The following is a 14,754-nucleotide window of genomic DNA, read 5'->3' on the forward strand; positions in this document are numbered from 1 at the left end:
ATGCTTGCAATTGGCTTTAATTTTTGAAATTTTTCCCGGGGAAGGCTCCCGTACCCCATGGCCGCCCCACCTCCAAAGTCGGTGCGACGGGCCTGCTTACAGCGAACCTTTTCGTGTTTTCCTGTGCAAAATTCGTGTGCACCCCCTGTAAAGGGGTCCGGTGACGCCCCTGACGGACCATTATGTTCTTACTCGAACATGCCTCCAGAACGCACAGGACTCGTTGTTTTAGAAGACTGTATTATAATGTTTTACTCTGACTATGCTGGAAATCATCTTGCAGTACAAAGGAAAGTTCTGCCTCTCTCGAAGCAGAAGCGGAGATTCAAAAAACATTCAAATCAAAAGATCGCGTGAAAGCAGTGTACGCGACTCCGAGCATCAGACGTGAATACAACATGAGAAGTGAAAGCAGTATTCTACTAGCTGTTCACGTAGCGAGTGTCGGTCGTAAACTCGGCAATGCACAACAGGTGACGAAACTCACGAGGTGAATGACGTGAAGAGGACAGATTAATAGCAAATGTCAGCTGCTTGTGGTCTGTCAGGATATGGAATGAACCGCCCTCCAAGTGATGCTGAAAATGCCAGAGTGCGAGGTAGATACTTGGCAGCTCACCACGTCGGCGTCACCATGGCATTTGTATGTGGCGCGCAACGTGGGCGACATGCGACATTCGTTTGACGTCGCACTCGACGTGTCTTGCCAGAGTTTGCCTGGCTATATATTTCGATCCGTTCTGTGTTTGAATCATTCTTGTTTGCTCGTAGTGTTTTAAAACCATTCCACCTCCCTTTTCTCATCACTAATTCACTTTCATAAAGTAAATATATGAGGTGTTGGCCACGTTCATTTCCAGCTACTCAGGGTCGTCCCTCGGACGCAGACTTTTGTAGAAACTTGGCTCCGCCAACATTCTGTTCCGGCAGTGTCTACCCGGCCGACCCTGAATCCTCTCTCGTAGAAACTTGGCTCCGCCAACATTCTGCTTCGGCCATGTCTACGCATTTCTCTCCGTAGCCTCTCACTCTGATGGCCGGTACTCCCCAGTAGCGCAAATTGCTGTGTGTTGTAGTAGATGTGCGTGTGTGTGTGTGCGCGCAATTGGTGTTCGGCGAGCTGCCTGCCCCCCGTCCTCGTCACGGCCCGAAGAAGAGGTGGCGAGATATGATGTCGACTGACCTTGCGGACCTCGGCATGACCACCTGGCTTGAGAGTTGCCAAGATCGTCCCGGCTGGAGACGAGTTGCGAGTAGCACTCCGCCGCCACAGCCCGCTCCTCATCCTCTTCTCTGTGTCTGTGGTCGCCCGTTTTGTCGACCAGGAGACCTGAAACGACATGCCAAGTTCTGCGCTCGCGTTCTCACTTGAACTTTACGACATTCGCTATCATTGCATACGCAATGGGCAAGGTCAAGGTCAAGGTGTGTGTGTGTGTGTGTGTGTGTGTATGTGTGTGTGTGTGTGTGTGTAATCCCAGCACTAGTTGCTGTGTCTAACGTAGCTGTTCGCTATCATTGCTTCTGTGTTGGGCAGGTCTGAGGTCTGGGGTCTGAGGTGTGTGTATGTATTTATGCGTGTGTTTTTGGATGTGTGAGTGTTTGTGTGTGTGTGTGTGTGTGTGTGTTTGTGTGTGTGTGTGTGTGCGTTCATGCATGAGTATGTGCGTGGGTTCATGTGTGCGTGTGCATCAACATGTATATGCTCGTGGGTATATGTGGACATGGTTTTTCTTTGTTGTTGCTGCTACTTCCAGGATGGTAAGACACCATTACATATTGCAGCAGAAGATGGTCATGTTTCCGTAGTAGATTATCTACTTTATTCTGGACATTCGTTGGAACCAAAGGATCATGTAAGTCAGATTATCCCTGATGCTTTCTCGTTTTTGTATGAGCAGAAAGAAGAATTAAGCAGTTAAATATTTTTTGGGAGTATACTTCTGTGCCTTCTCTTCATATCGTGACGTACCTTCTCCCGTACGTTGTCTCCTTCCGCATCACCAAGGTGATATAGCGGCACGAGCAAATGAGAGCAAAAACAATGAATTATAATGTATTATTGTGAAAAGAAGAAGGACAAAATGTTACGAGTTCTGACAAACTGTCCACTAACGTAACCAGATCTTATCCAGTCAGTGAGCACGACAAATTGGCACAAAACTGACAAGGTTTACTGAGACATTCGGCGACCTGACTCCTAGCTCTAACAATTCTCCAAGAGGCAAAGGAAAGCACAACGAAGAAGAGCACGAGCTATGCGCCACGGCAACAAAAATGCCTAAAGTTACTGGATGATGGCGAAAATAGTAAGACTCTTGGACATACCGGCCTTACTACAACTCGACGACGCAAAACAACTGACCACCCAACTTGGGAGTCTCAAGTTTATGTAATATACATAGACAGGGGAAGCTAACCAAAGACAAATTGTCTCAAACAAAACGTCAATATCCTACTGAACTTCACTATTATGTAAATGTGATGGACTAGTTATGTACAACAACAATGCTCTCATGCGTGCACACACGTGTGTACGCCTGCGTGTGTGGGCTCAACATTCCTGGACATGCACGAGCACACACACTTACACACAACATGCGCCATGCCATGTTCATTACAAGTAGATTTTGCCTGTATTTCACCTGATGATCAGGCATGAAAGTATACTAGTGAAAATTGTATTCTTGTCTCCAAGGAAATTGTTCATCAATTCCCAAAGAAATCTTCATTGACAATGATCCAGAACTCCCTATGTTATTGCCGATGTTACCTTTACTCATTAACTGTGTTTGTTTGTTCCTGTGTGTGTGTTTTTGTGCTTGCATGGTTGTGTGTGTATATTTTGTGTGTGTGTGTGTCTATGTGTGCATGTGTGTGTGTGTGTGTGTGTGTGTGTGTATGTGTGTGTGTGTGTGTTCATGCATATGCATATTTTTATGTGTTTGTGAATCGTCATGTGTATGTGTGTATTTGTGTATGTTTATGTGTGTTTGTGTGTACTCGGTTTGTATTCATTAACAATGCTACTTCTAGTATGGTAGAACACCATTACACTTAGCAGCAAGGAGTGGTCATGTTTCCGTAGCAGAACATCTACTTAATTCTGGACATTCGTTGGACCTAAAGGATAATGTAAGTCAGGATATCCCTGGTGCATCCTTGTTAGTGTATGAACAGAAAAGTCAGATTATATGGGTGTACATAGTGAGGTCCAGTGCATGTGTATCAGGTCTCATGTTCATCTGTTGTACGCACAATAATACATGCACAATTGGAAAACATTTTCCAAGGAGAACAACAGTTTTCACTATCTTTAACAGCCTAGACAACACTATTGAGTACCTTGGGTCACCTCGAAAATACTTATAAGTCCAGTGTCTTGATGAGATTTGGTGTATGTTTTCACGTGAAATCGCACGGAACACAATTATGGTTCTGTAAAGCAACCGGCTGCTAGATTGGAATTCTTTGGCACTTTGTACACCTGCATAATGTTACACTTTCAGTGGCAGGTAAGATAGTTGAACAGCACAATCAGTCATGTCTTTGTGCGTAACCCGTACAATACTGGTGGTTTGTGTAAATCTGCATGAAGAAGTCTCATCCAAACTTGGTTGGTTGAATTTCCAGTGGCGTACTTTCTTGTCCTGAACAAAACCAATCTACCAACCCACATGGGGAGAACGCTCGGGTATGCCAATATTGCACCAGTTTTTTGTTCATTGCAGGCATCCTCGCTGTGCTTTTGAATTGCCTGTCGTTGGCAGCAGAGGGTTGGGCGTATTTTTGTGGCTTCTTTTATATTAAGTTCTTACCCTATCCCTCATGCCTTCGAACTTATCACAGACAATAACGACCTTTTGGGGAATAGTGTGCTGCTTTGAGACACTTGTATTGTAATGCAAATGAACCATTCATGCGCATGCAAGATGTCATTATGTTTGGTGTTGTTGTGAACTACCCTGTCTACACTGGCTAACATGCCACACTCACAGCCCACTCGACATTGGACTAGTTACTTGGTTTTGCACAAGAAGAAATAAAACTTTAAAAAAATACTTTTAAATATTTTTTTAAACAAAATTCACGGTTCGCGTCAGACTCTTTAGGAGCTGCATCTGCGCCTTGATCCTTGAAGGGTGGTGGCGTTCCTACAGATGCGGAAAACTCGGCCTCTATATTTAAAACTGAAAGAGCTAGAGAAAAAGGATAAAGGCCTGCGCGCCAACATGACACGGACAAAATGGCGACCTACGTCATCATGTGCACGCACAATAATACTGGAAAAAGGAAGAACGTCACGAACACAGCGCGAATTAATAATACAAAGCTTAACAATAATTGATACGTAGTGATCAACAGTTAATGTGTTTGATATCAAGAAAGGAATAGAGAGAGAGATAGAGAGAGAGAGAGAGAGATGAGGTGGGGTCGACAGTTACTTAGTCAATCTATTACACCTCTCCTTCCAGACGCCACTACTCAGGAACAATATCACAGTGGGACTGAGTCACTGCCTCCGCCGTCAAATTTCAGGCCGAAGGCTCCACTATCACTATTGTCACTCTCACTGTCACTCTCGGCAGGGCTCGGCTGAGCGTTGTGGACATCCGCAGTGTCCGGTAATACAGGAGCTGAGTCTAGCTTCCTAAGGTCAATGTTGACCACTTCCTCTTCATCATTGGCATGGCTGATCACAATGGTTGATGGTGACACAATCTTCTCCAACTTCGAGGCCCTTACGCAGGGTAGCCTCTAGAGGGTTTCCACCCGAATCACAACCAATGAGTTTTAAATCTCAGTTTAGGCGTAGTATTAACTGTAGTTAACATGCATGTAACACTCTCTCTCACAAATGCAGCACCTGCAACGTCTCCGGACACAGCGCATGAGAGTGTCGCACAGGGCAACCAGCCGGCAGGCGTTCCGTTGCGCCAACAGTCGTACTGGACGCCTGTTCACTTGGATCGGAATGAACGGAATGATGTACTTTCGTCCTTCCCTCAGCATTTTGTGGAGGTCTGGAACCAGCTCCCGCAGTATGTTCTGCTGAAGCTGTGAACAAGGAAAGAATTGCAGATGTTCAAAGCGAAGGTCAATGCCCACCTGCACTTTACTCGCTGGGAGTGGGCAATGGATAGGCTACGAACTAAAGACAAAAGACGAAAATGCTCTAACTGTTCCCTCTTCCATTAACTTCCAGACTCTCGCTCCACACATACTGGCATACACAGAGACATAGACAGCAATAGCGACAACACACAAAGTGAAGGGTAGTTGGCCGCAGCCGGATGTGACTCAGAAAAAGCAAAGCGCGGCGACAACGAGGAAGAAGGCAGAGAGATGCAAACATAACAGGGAGACTGACAGAGAGAATACATGACAAAAACAAGTAGGATATGACGTACACAAAGTTGCTCATAGTCCAAGGAGCTAGCACCCTGATCTGGTGCAGTACGTCCCAGTTAAGTGATGAGGAACAACCCACCAAACTGAGTGTGAGAGCATGTAGGGTGTCGTTAGTAGTTCAGGTGTCAGGAACTGGCCAGCCAAGACTTGACCATATCGAATGATAGTGGCTGCTTCGGTGAAGAGCTGAGCAGTGCTGGCCGCACTGTAATAACAGGTAGGTGATAGTATTATGTCCACGCAGTGCACATGAACAAGGCATCTGATTATCAAACCTGACTGAACAGCAAGTGGCGACTATAAAGATCACAGATAGCAGATATATCGGTTCAGTTTGGGCTGAACAGAATCAATCCTCCCATAGCCAACCCCTGAAGTACTCTAAAGCAGGGAGTAGAGAAGAGAAAGGAGAAAGAACAAGCAGGAAAAGTACACAGAACAGCGGAGTAAGTCATCTGGATGCAAGAATAATGTACAGGGTTGTGCCACAAACAGACTCGGGACAAGTGAAAACCAATAGGGCCGGCATGATTAAGTTCACAGCATAAAATTGTTGGAATTAATCCAGGAATATTCACACAGTGCTGCCAGGCCTCACACAGAACACACAGAGCCCATGCAAGAAGCCAGTAAGTTAGGTCTGATCTGACTTTGCAAAGTGCACGCAACACCTGTCCAATCTGACTAGTACAGTGGGCCAAATTTGACTTCGCACAGTATAGAGTGAACTCCTTCAGTAAGACATTTTTACTGGGATACAGCTGACACCACACAGTATGCAAGACAGTCCTCTAATAGGACAGATAATGATACTGGAACTCAATATTTTACTCTTGGTGACCGAAACGTATAGCCGGTAAGATCATTCTACTGGGACCCGTCCAACCTGGTACGTGGCGAACGCATTCATTCATCGAGACGCTCATGCAGACTCAACTGACATCGCATATTGCACAATACGTCAACTACATGTAGTAAGACATTGATATTGGGAGGTGGAGGACATTACACACTACCCAATGCAACCATAAAGACTGTTAGACTGGGACTCATCTGACATCGTATAGTACACAATCGGATGAGCGAATAAGACATACTGGAATGAACTCCTGCAGTACGACATTTTGACTAGGACACAGCTGACCCCACACTGTATGCAAAGCACTCCTCTAATGAGACATACTGATACTGGAACTCAACATATAACTCTCGGTAAACAATACGTACGCTGGTAAGACCATTCTACTGGGACTCAACCCAACATGGAACGTGGCATAATGCACTCATTCGTTGAAACAATCGTACAGAGACTGAACTGACATTGTACATTGCACAATACGTCAACTAGTAAGACATTAATATTGGGAGGTGGCGGACACTGCCGGGCTGGACGTGCCTTACGTTGATTGGTGCATGAGGCGCTCATCCAATGAGACAGTTATTTGGGCACTCATCTGGCGTCACACAGTGTAGAACGCAATCATCCCGGGCGACAGATCTACAGGGGTCGTCTGGCATTGGACAGTGCGCAGTGCACTCTTCCAGTAAGACAGTTATACTGGGCATCCTCCGTCATCTCGCAGTGCACAATGCACTCTTCCAGTAAGACAGTTATACTGGGAATCCTCCGTCATCTCGCAGCGCACAATGCACTCTTCCAGTAAGACAGTTATACTGGGAATCCTCCATCATCTCGCAGTGCACAATGCACTCTTCCAGTAAGACATTTATACTGGGAATCCTCCGTCATCTCGCAGTGCACAATGCACTCTTCCAGTAAGACAGTTATACTGGGAATCCTCCGTCATCTCGCAGCACACAATGCACTCTTCCAGTAAGACAGTTATACTGGGAATCCTCCATCATCTCGCAGTGCACAATGCACTCTTCCAGTAAGACATTTATACTGGGAATCCTCCGTCATCTCGCAGTGCACAATGCACTCTTCCAGTAAGACAGTTATACTGGGAATCCGCAGTCATCTCGCAGCACACAATGCACTCTTCCAGTAAGACAGTTATACTGGGAATCCTCCATCATCTCGCAGTGCACAATGCACTCTTCCAGTAAGACATTTATACTGGGAATCCACCGTCAACCTCGCAGCGCACAATGCACTCTTCCAGTCAGACATACATGGATTCGTCGGACGTCGCACAGCTCCCGATGCACTCCTTCGGTGAGCCAGTTCTATTGTGACTCATATGGAATTGCACAGCGCATAATGTGTTCGTCGATTCAGACAGTTACACCAGGAATCAACACTGACACTCAGCGCACAATGTACTCATCAAGTAAGACAGCTCGGGCATAGCACAACGCACGATGCGTTCATCCAGTGAGACAGATACAACAGGACATGTCCACCAACACACTATAGGAAGTACACTCATCCAGAAACATAGTTTTACCACACAGTGCATAACGTGCTTGTCAATTAGGACAGTTACACCATGAATCATCGCCGACACTCAGTGCACAATGCACTCATCAGGCAAGACCGTTGTAACATAGCACAACGCACAATGCGTTCAGTAAGACAGATACAACAGGACTTGTCAGTTATGCCACCAGCACACAGTGTGCCATACGCGCGTTCACAAAGATAGCTTCGCTTACACGAATTTGTAGATTCATCCACAGCCGCACAAATATTGCACCGACGCTGTACAATGGATATACTGGAAGCGGAACTAGTGTAGTACCCTACCCCGCAAAAGTATTGGATTTGCAAATATTGCCTGTAGAGGTGTAAAGAAATAGCACAATTACTACAAGCTGGAGCATATTCGATTGTACAACTACACCTGACCAGATACAGTTAAGAAAGCGCTTTATACCACAATCTACAAATCGGGCATGGTTGGCGACGCTACTCTCGTTACCGAATTATTTGGTGCGTGCCGGAGGAAGAGAAAGGGAGAGACAATATCCATTATATTATAGAGGATGCTTGGAGTACAGAAACAAGTAATTTCATTCACGACCGCAACAAAGCTCGAGCGGAGCCGACTGGAGTACACTACGGCACCAATTTGTCAAACCTATGAGAAAAGCATACAATAAAATCAACATATCTGGATAGTCACTGGCGGCAAGCCACAAGCCACAATGCATAGGACAATGTTACCGGGCTTGATGTTGCGGCTGCGTCGAGACCATTGCTGAAGCTCATTCAGCCGAGGCACTATTTTCTCGAAGCCATCGCCGCCATACCTCGCGTATGAGCTATTGGAGGATCCGCCAACGACGCTGTGGGTGCAACTCAGCGACTTTGCTGTCGGAGGTGAACGGTTGGGATACGGCTGATAAGCGCATGAAGAGACTTCCTATGTTTTTGGAAGGAGATGCGCTGCTCGTGTTTAGTAGAATGGAGGCTGCCGATAAGAAGGACGAGGATAAGGTGTCCGCTTTGCTGCAAAAGTCGTTCGGCGTGACAGGAAGTGATGCGTAGGAAAAATTTACGTCCCGCCGGTTCCTTTCTGATGAAAGTCCTGACGCGTACGTGTCTGATTTGCAGCGGCTGCTGGCTACATCAGGTCACAAGCTGACAGGTGATGACGATTCTGTCGTTATTGAGCAGCTGCTGCCTGGTCTCCCTTTTGATTTTGCCAAGGAGATCCGCCTGTCAAGTGCTGGGAAAGACTTACTTGTGTCCGACTGTGTGGAGAAGTTGAGAGCACTGCGCAAGGTTGTGTCAGCAAGGCCAGGTATTGCTGGTGCAGTGGTGCCTGGCCCTTCCGGTGGGAAGAAGTCCCATATTGTCTGTCATAAGTGTGGTGAACCTGGGCATATAGGGAAACATTGCCCGGAAGGACGTGGTGGCGGCAGCAGTGCTGTGAAGAGCAGTGGAGGTGGTGGTGGTGGCCAGCAGAAGTCATCAGGGCCAGGAAATGTTGCATGTTTCTTCTGTGAGCAACCGGGTCATTATCAACAGGACTTTGAGCTCAAAAAGCAATGGCTCCGAGACCAGAAGAGAGGCAAAGGCGTGGCCCGAGCGGCTGTGGAGATCGCCGATCCATGTCTCCTAGCTACGGTAACTACCACGCGACCGGGTTTGCCTCGTGTGTTTGTAGACGTGTCTGTACCTGACAGGGATGTGTGGAGGCGCGTGCAAGCCATCATCGATACTGGCTCCTATCGCACGCTCATTAGCGAAGCACTTGTTGACAGTTTGGGTGTCCCTGTTACTGAGAGTCTGGGCAAAGGAATTGTTGCCTTGGACGGAGAGCAGCTGACTACACGTGGCGTGGTGGAACTGCAGTTCAAGCGTGATGATGGTCCTGTGTCAATTCCTGAGTCAACTATGTCCGCTGTTGTGCTTGTGATGACGGAAGGCTAGCTGGTGTGGTGATCGGCCCGGCCCAGGAGAAGTCGGGTAAACGCGCACCTGACGTTGTCGGAGCTGTACCTACACCGACTAAGCTATCTCGGCATGTGCAAGTCACAGAGGACGCCGACACAGGCAATGTCGTGCTTACCACCAGTGATGGCACGGTGTGCTGGAACGCTGAAGAGCGACACTGGGAGATATCGTGGAAGTGGTCAAGCAAAAATGAGACTGAGGGTTTCATTGGCTCCGGTGTGGCTCAGTATTCGCGGAGCGGTCTGTCGGAATTGCAAGAGAATACCTTCTGTGATGAAGTAGACGGATGGATTGAGAAGGGGTGGCTCATACCTCATGATCCAGCGGTCCACGGAGAGCCGGCTGCAGTACTTCCCCTGCTAGCAGTCAAACAAGAGCACAAGTTGACGACGCCTGTGAGACCGTGTTTGGACTACACTGCTTTGAACAAAGAGCTGGTATCCAACCCTGGTGCTGAAGCACCTGCGTGCCAAGAGAAGCTGCGGCAGTGGCGCGGTGCAGGAGATCCCGATTCATATGCTCTGATTGATATACGGAAGGCATATTTGCAAGTCCGTGTGTGCCCTGACCTATGGCGCTACCAGGTGGTGAAGTGGAAAGGTCAGACGTATGTCCTAACAAGAATGGGCTTTGGTCTGTCAGTAGCACCTAAGCTGATGGATTTGATTGTTCGGTACTCAACTCGCCAGTTTCCGGCTGTGGACATTTATATCGACGATCTATATGTACCCAAGGAGCAGACGGATGCCGTCGTCAAGCAGCTGGCAGAGTATGGACTCCCGACAAAGCCGGCGGAAGACCCTGACCCGGCGACCGCGCGCATTCTTGGCCTGCAGTTGAGCAAGGATGACAGCGGTGAGGTCAAGTGGGCTAGGCGAGATGGGCCCTGAACAGCGTTGCCGGACGTGTTGACACGTCGTGCAGTGTACAAGTGGTGTGGAGCATTGGTGGGCCACTACCCAGTTGCGAGCTGGCTTCGAGTGCACTACAGCTGGTTGAAGCGTCTAACTAGCCTTCTCGGCTTGAAGTATGACGATCCGTTGCCTGACCAGCTCAAGAAGTTTTGCATTGATTTAGCCCAGCGCCTCAGCAGCGATGACCCAGTCGGCTGTGTGTGGCAAGGTCCCGGAAGTGCAGAGGAACCATGCAAAGTCTGGTGCGATGCTTCTGATATCGCGTATGGCGCGGCCTTGGAGTTCAATGGCTGTATCATCGAGGATTGCAGTTGGCTGAGAAAGATGGACGACAAGCGCCACATCAACTTGTCTGAACTGGATGCAGCTGCTGAGGAACTCAACCTCGCAGTCCAGTCGGGTGCGCGGCGAATCCAGCTGATGACCGACTCTAAAACCGTTGCTAGTTGTATCCAACAGCTTCTGACCGACTCCAAGCGTGTGAAGACCAGTGGGTTGCATAGCGTACTTATCCAACGTCGTCTGCAGGTTATCGAAGAGACCGTGGCACAATTGGGTCTGGAAGTGGAAGTCATCTGGGTTCCGACAGCTGACAACAAGGCCGACCGGCTAACTCGCGTTCCTCAGAAGTGGACGCACTATGCTAAGACCCTGCTGAAGGATGATGTAGCTGCCATGGCCCTGACGGTGATTGGACCTGTGACTTTGGAGCAAGTCAGTGTTGCGCAACAGCAGTGCGCTGATGTCCGTCAAGCCATTGCCCAAGTGGAGAAGGCAGAGCCTGTGACGGTGGAGTGTTACAAGAAGATCGGCGGACAGCTACTGGTTGACAAAGGCATGTTGTACCGGAGTGTGAAGCTGCCTGTGGAAGGTGGCGTTGCTGTGCCAGTGATACCAGAGTTGCTACAAGGTCCGCTTGTCAGTGCTGTGCACGCCAACTCCGGTCATGCCAACTGCATGACATGCTGAGAGCTGAGTGCTATTTCCCGTCGATGTCGACAGCTTGCCAAGATTATGTGCGCCGATGCCAGGCCTGTGTCCGAGCAAGCACGAAGCGAGGTCCTGTTGGAGAGCCTGTTCGCCCGGACATCCCAGGAAAGCCTTGAAGTGAGATAGTCATTGACACCTTGGAGCTCGGTATCGATCGCTCAGGGCGGTATCACTGTGTGCTAGTCATTGTCGACGCTTTTACGAAGTGGGCAGATGCTATACCGCTACCTAGTCATGATGCCAAGTCAGTCTCTGAAGCTGTGACCAAGGTTTGCCTGCAGTTTGGCGCGCCTGAAGTCGTGAGGATGGATAACGGAACGGAGTTTGTGAATGCTGTTGTGAGTTCGCTGTTTCGCGTCTTTGGAACTAAGGTGCGCACTGGAGCAGCTTACCACCCGCAGTCACAGGGATCAGCAGAGCGGATGAACCGTACGCTCTTGACGATGATACGGAAGGTGCTTGACCGGTCATCTGATTGGAAGGACGACCTAGAAGTGCTGCAGTTTTACTACCGTACGCGGCCACACTCTGCCACCGGTATTAGCCCTATGGAAGCCATGTTTGGCTGGTTGCCACGTCATCTCATTATGGAGAAGGATGCTGCGGCTGAGTCTCTAAGTGCGTGGGTGACCAAGCTTGCGAACAGGGCCAGCCAGATACGCGACTTGGTGGAATAGGAGCTGTCACGGCCTGACGCATGCAGCCCTGAGGCCGAGAACCCGTACAGCCGTGGAGACCGTGTAATGATGCTACGCCCACAGCGCCAGCAGAAGAGGCTCCCGCCATACGAGGATGGATGGGTCGTCACTGAGACTGTGACCCCTGTCACCGTGAGAATTCAGAGAGATGCAGGAGGCTTGCTGCAAATGAAGACGGTCAACGTGTCACTTATCAAGCCTGATGTCTCGGACCCGACAGATGGTGGGAATGCCGATGATACAGCGGAAGACCAGCCAGTAGAGCCTGAGGAAGTAATGCGTCTTCGACCCCGTGATGGCCTGAATGCCCCGGCTAGGTTCCGCCAGTAATGCCAACTGGTGGGAACGTGTAATCGAACTATGACTTTCTCTTGTATGACTCTGTCTTGTGTAGTTGACATTACTTCTTACCTCTTGTTGCCTGTCATGTGATTCATGTGCGTGATTCATCCTGTGGTTGCGGCTTTCTGGTACGCATGCATGCTCCAGTTCCTGTCTGATACATGCTGCTCTTGGCTCTTTTTTACAGAAGTTCTGGTGTGTTCCGATGGCGATGGTTTTGTGAACAAAGTTCTCTCTCTCGTTGTACGGTGGTATGTATTAGCACAAACAATATCATTCCAGTTATTATAATTACTTGTCCAGACCTGTGTGGTGTTTTGGCCGTGGTATGCCTGAGACCCGTTGTGGGGGTAATTTTCTAACAATCCACATACATGTCTCGGTCAACGATCTGCAACATGGCTGGGTCATACTCGTCGGCTGGTTCGCGGCACACCACTTGTAGCGCCTTGCATGCCAGGCACGGAGACGCCTTGATGCCGAACACCAACCTCTCGAACTCGTATACGCGTGAGTCCCACACAAAGCGATGATATCGGCGGTCTTGCTCAGCCAGCACGACTTGCAGGAACATCTCGGTAATGTCCGCCGTGAGCACTACTGGCTCTTTGGGGAACCGCAGAAGCACTTTCACTAGGTCATTCTGCAGAGCGGATCGACGTGCCGTCATACTTGGCAGCAGCATCAAAGACGACACGTACCTTCGTGGTGGCCTTGTCATCTCGTACAATGGCGAAATGCAGCAGGAACCACTGGTCGTTGCCATCTGCCTCAACCTCTGTTGCCGACACTGCGCGCACATAGCCTTTGTCAATGTGGCTACATATGACTTTGCCGTATGCTGCCTTCAGCTCTGGACGCTTGTCCAGCGATTCCCCTAGCATTCACCGGCGATGGTCTGCCATGGCGCGATTAGCGGTGACACTAGGCTCGCCGTTGCTGTGGATCCATGGGACTGCCATGGTGACTCGCTGATCATGGAAGCTGATGGATTTCGCAACGATCTCCTCAGCCAGCTTCTCTGCAGAGGTGATGTAGGTGCCTTCGTGCTTCATACCGACTGCCGCCAGATTACAGAAATTCTGGACCAGGCTGTCTATGCTGCATTCGCCGTATAAAACATGCACATAGTTGACGGACAACTCGTCATCACTGGGTGCACTGGGCTTTGGGCCATACACACCCATCCCAGTGGCGTCTTGCGGGCAATTGGTCCACCGCTGCTGCTTCTGTACTCCGCGAGTGATGCGTGGGCATCAATGACGTCCAGACTGATCAGGAGGTCGACCATGGTGCTGGAGATTTCGGAAAAGTCTATGAACTTCAGATGCTCATAGCTGGACTTGTACCGGCTCCAGTCGACGACCTGCGTCTTCTTGGTCACACGGTCATATACGCATGCCTTGAGCGGGTATGACACTGTTCCATCAATGGATTCCATCGTCACCTTGACCAATTCCCGATAGCTGGAGGTCTGCTGTGCACCAATCGTGTATGTGTTCAACATGTGAACTTCACCTGCCATGCCCAACTCATGGGCTTCATCCTCCCGTATGAAGTTTACAATCGAGCCTGAGTCCAGCATGGCCGTACAGATTGCCGACTTGCCAGTTGGGCCAATAATCTTCACTGGCACGGTAGCGAAAGCGGTAGTCTGTGGAACGCTGACACTAGCATGGTGAGAACTTTCCTGCCGAGGTGGCGGAGCTGCTGGCCGCATCGTAGCGGGATTCTGCGCTGCAGCTTGTTGTGGCTGCACTGACTTGCTGCAGTGCCGAAGTGAGTGGTGCCTCTCTCCACAGTGGGAACGTTCCTGCTTCTGGCACTCACGCGCCCAGTGTCCATGCTCCAAACAACAGCTACACAGCTTGGCACGCTTGACCAGGTCCCAGCGGCGCTTGGTTGTCAGCGCCCTGATGTCATCGGCTTGCGTTCTGGACCCGTTTTACCAGCCAGAACAACAATGTGATTGCGTGGCATTTGCTGTCTGGATGTGGTTCGTAAAATCGTATAACTACACTTCTGGGTAGCT

General features: G+C 49.3%; 1 protein-coding gene across 1 annotated transcript in view; it reads left to right on the plus strand.

Moving 5' to 3' along the window:
• The first annotated feature begins 3,044 nt into the window (after positions 1-3,044).
• LOC135829558 (uncharacterized) overlaps positions 3,045-14,754 on the plus strand; it is a 77,185-nt gene continuing 65,475 nt past the window's right edge. The window contains exon 1 of the mRNA XM_065341953.1: positions 3,045-3,135. The gene's annotated coding sequence lies outside the window, so the exon portion shown is untranslated. The remainder of the gene's footprint in view (positions 3,136-14,754) is intronic.

The sequence above is a fragment of the Sycon ciliatum genome, chromosome 13, assembly GCF_964019385.1.
Source record: "Sycon ciliatum chromosome 13, ocSycCili1.1, whole genome shotgun sequence".
Taxonomy (NCBI): Eukaryota; Metazoa; Porifera; class Calcarea; order Leucosolenida; family Sycettidae; genus Sycon; species Sycon ciliatum.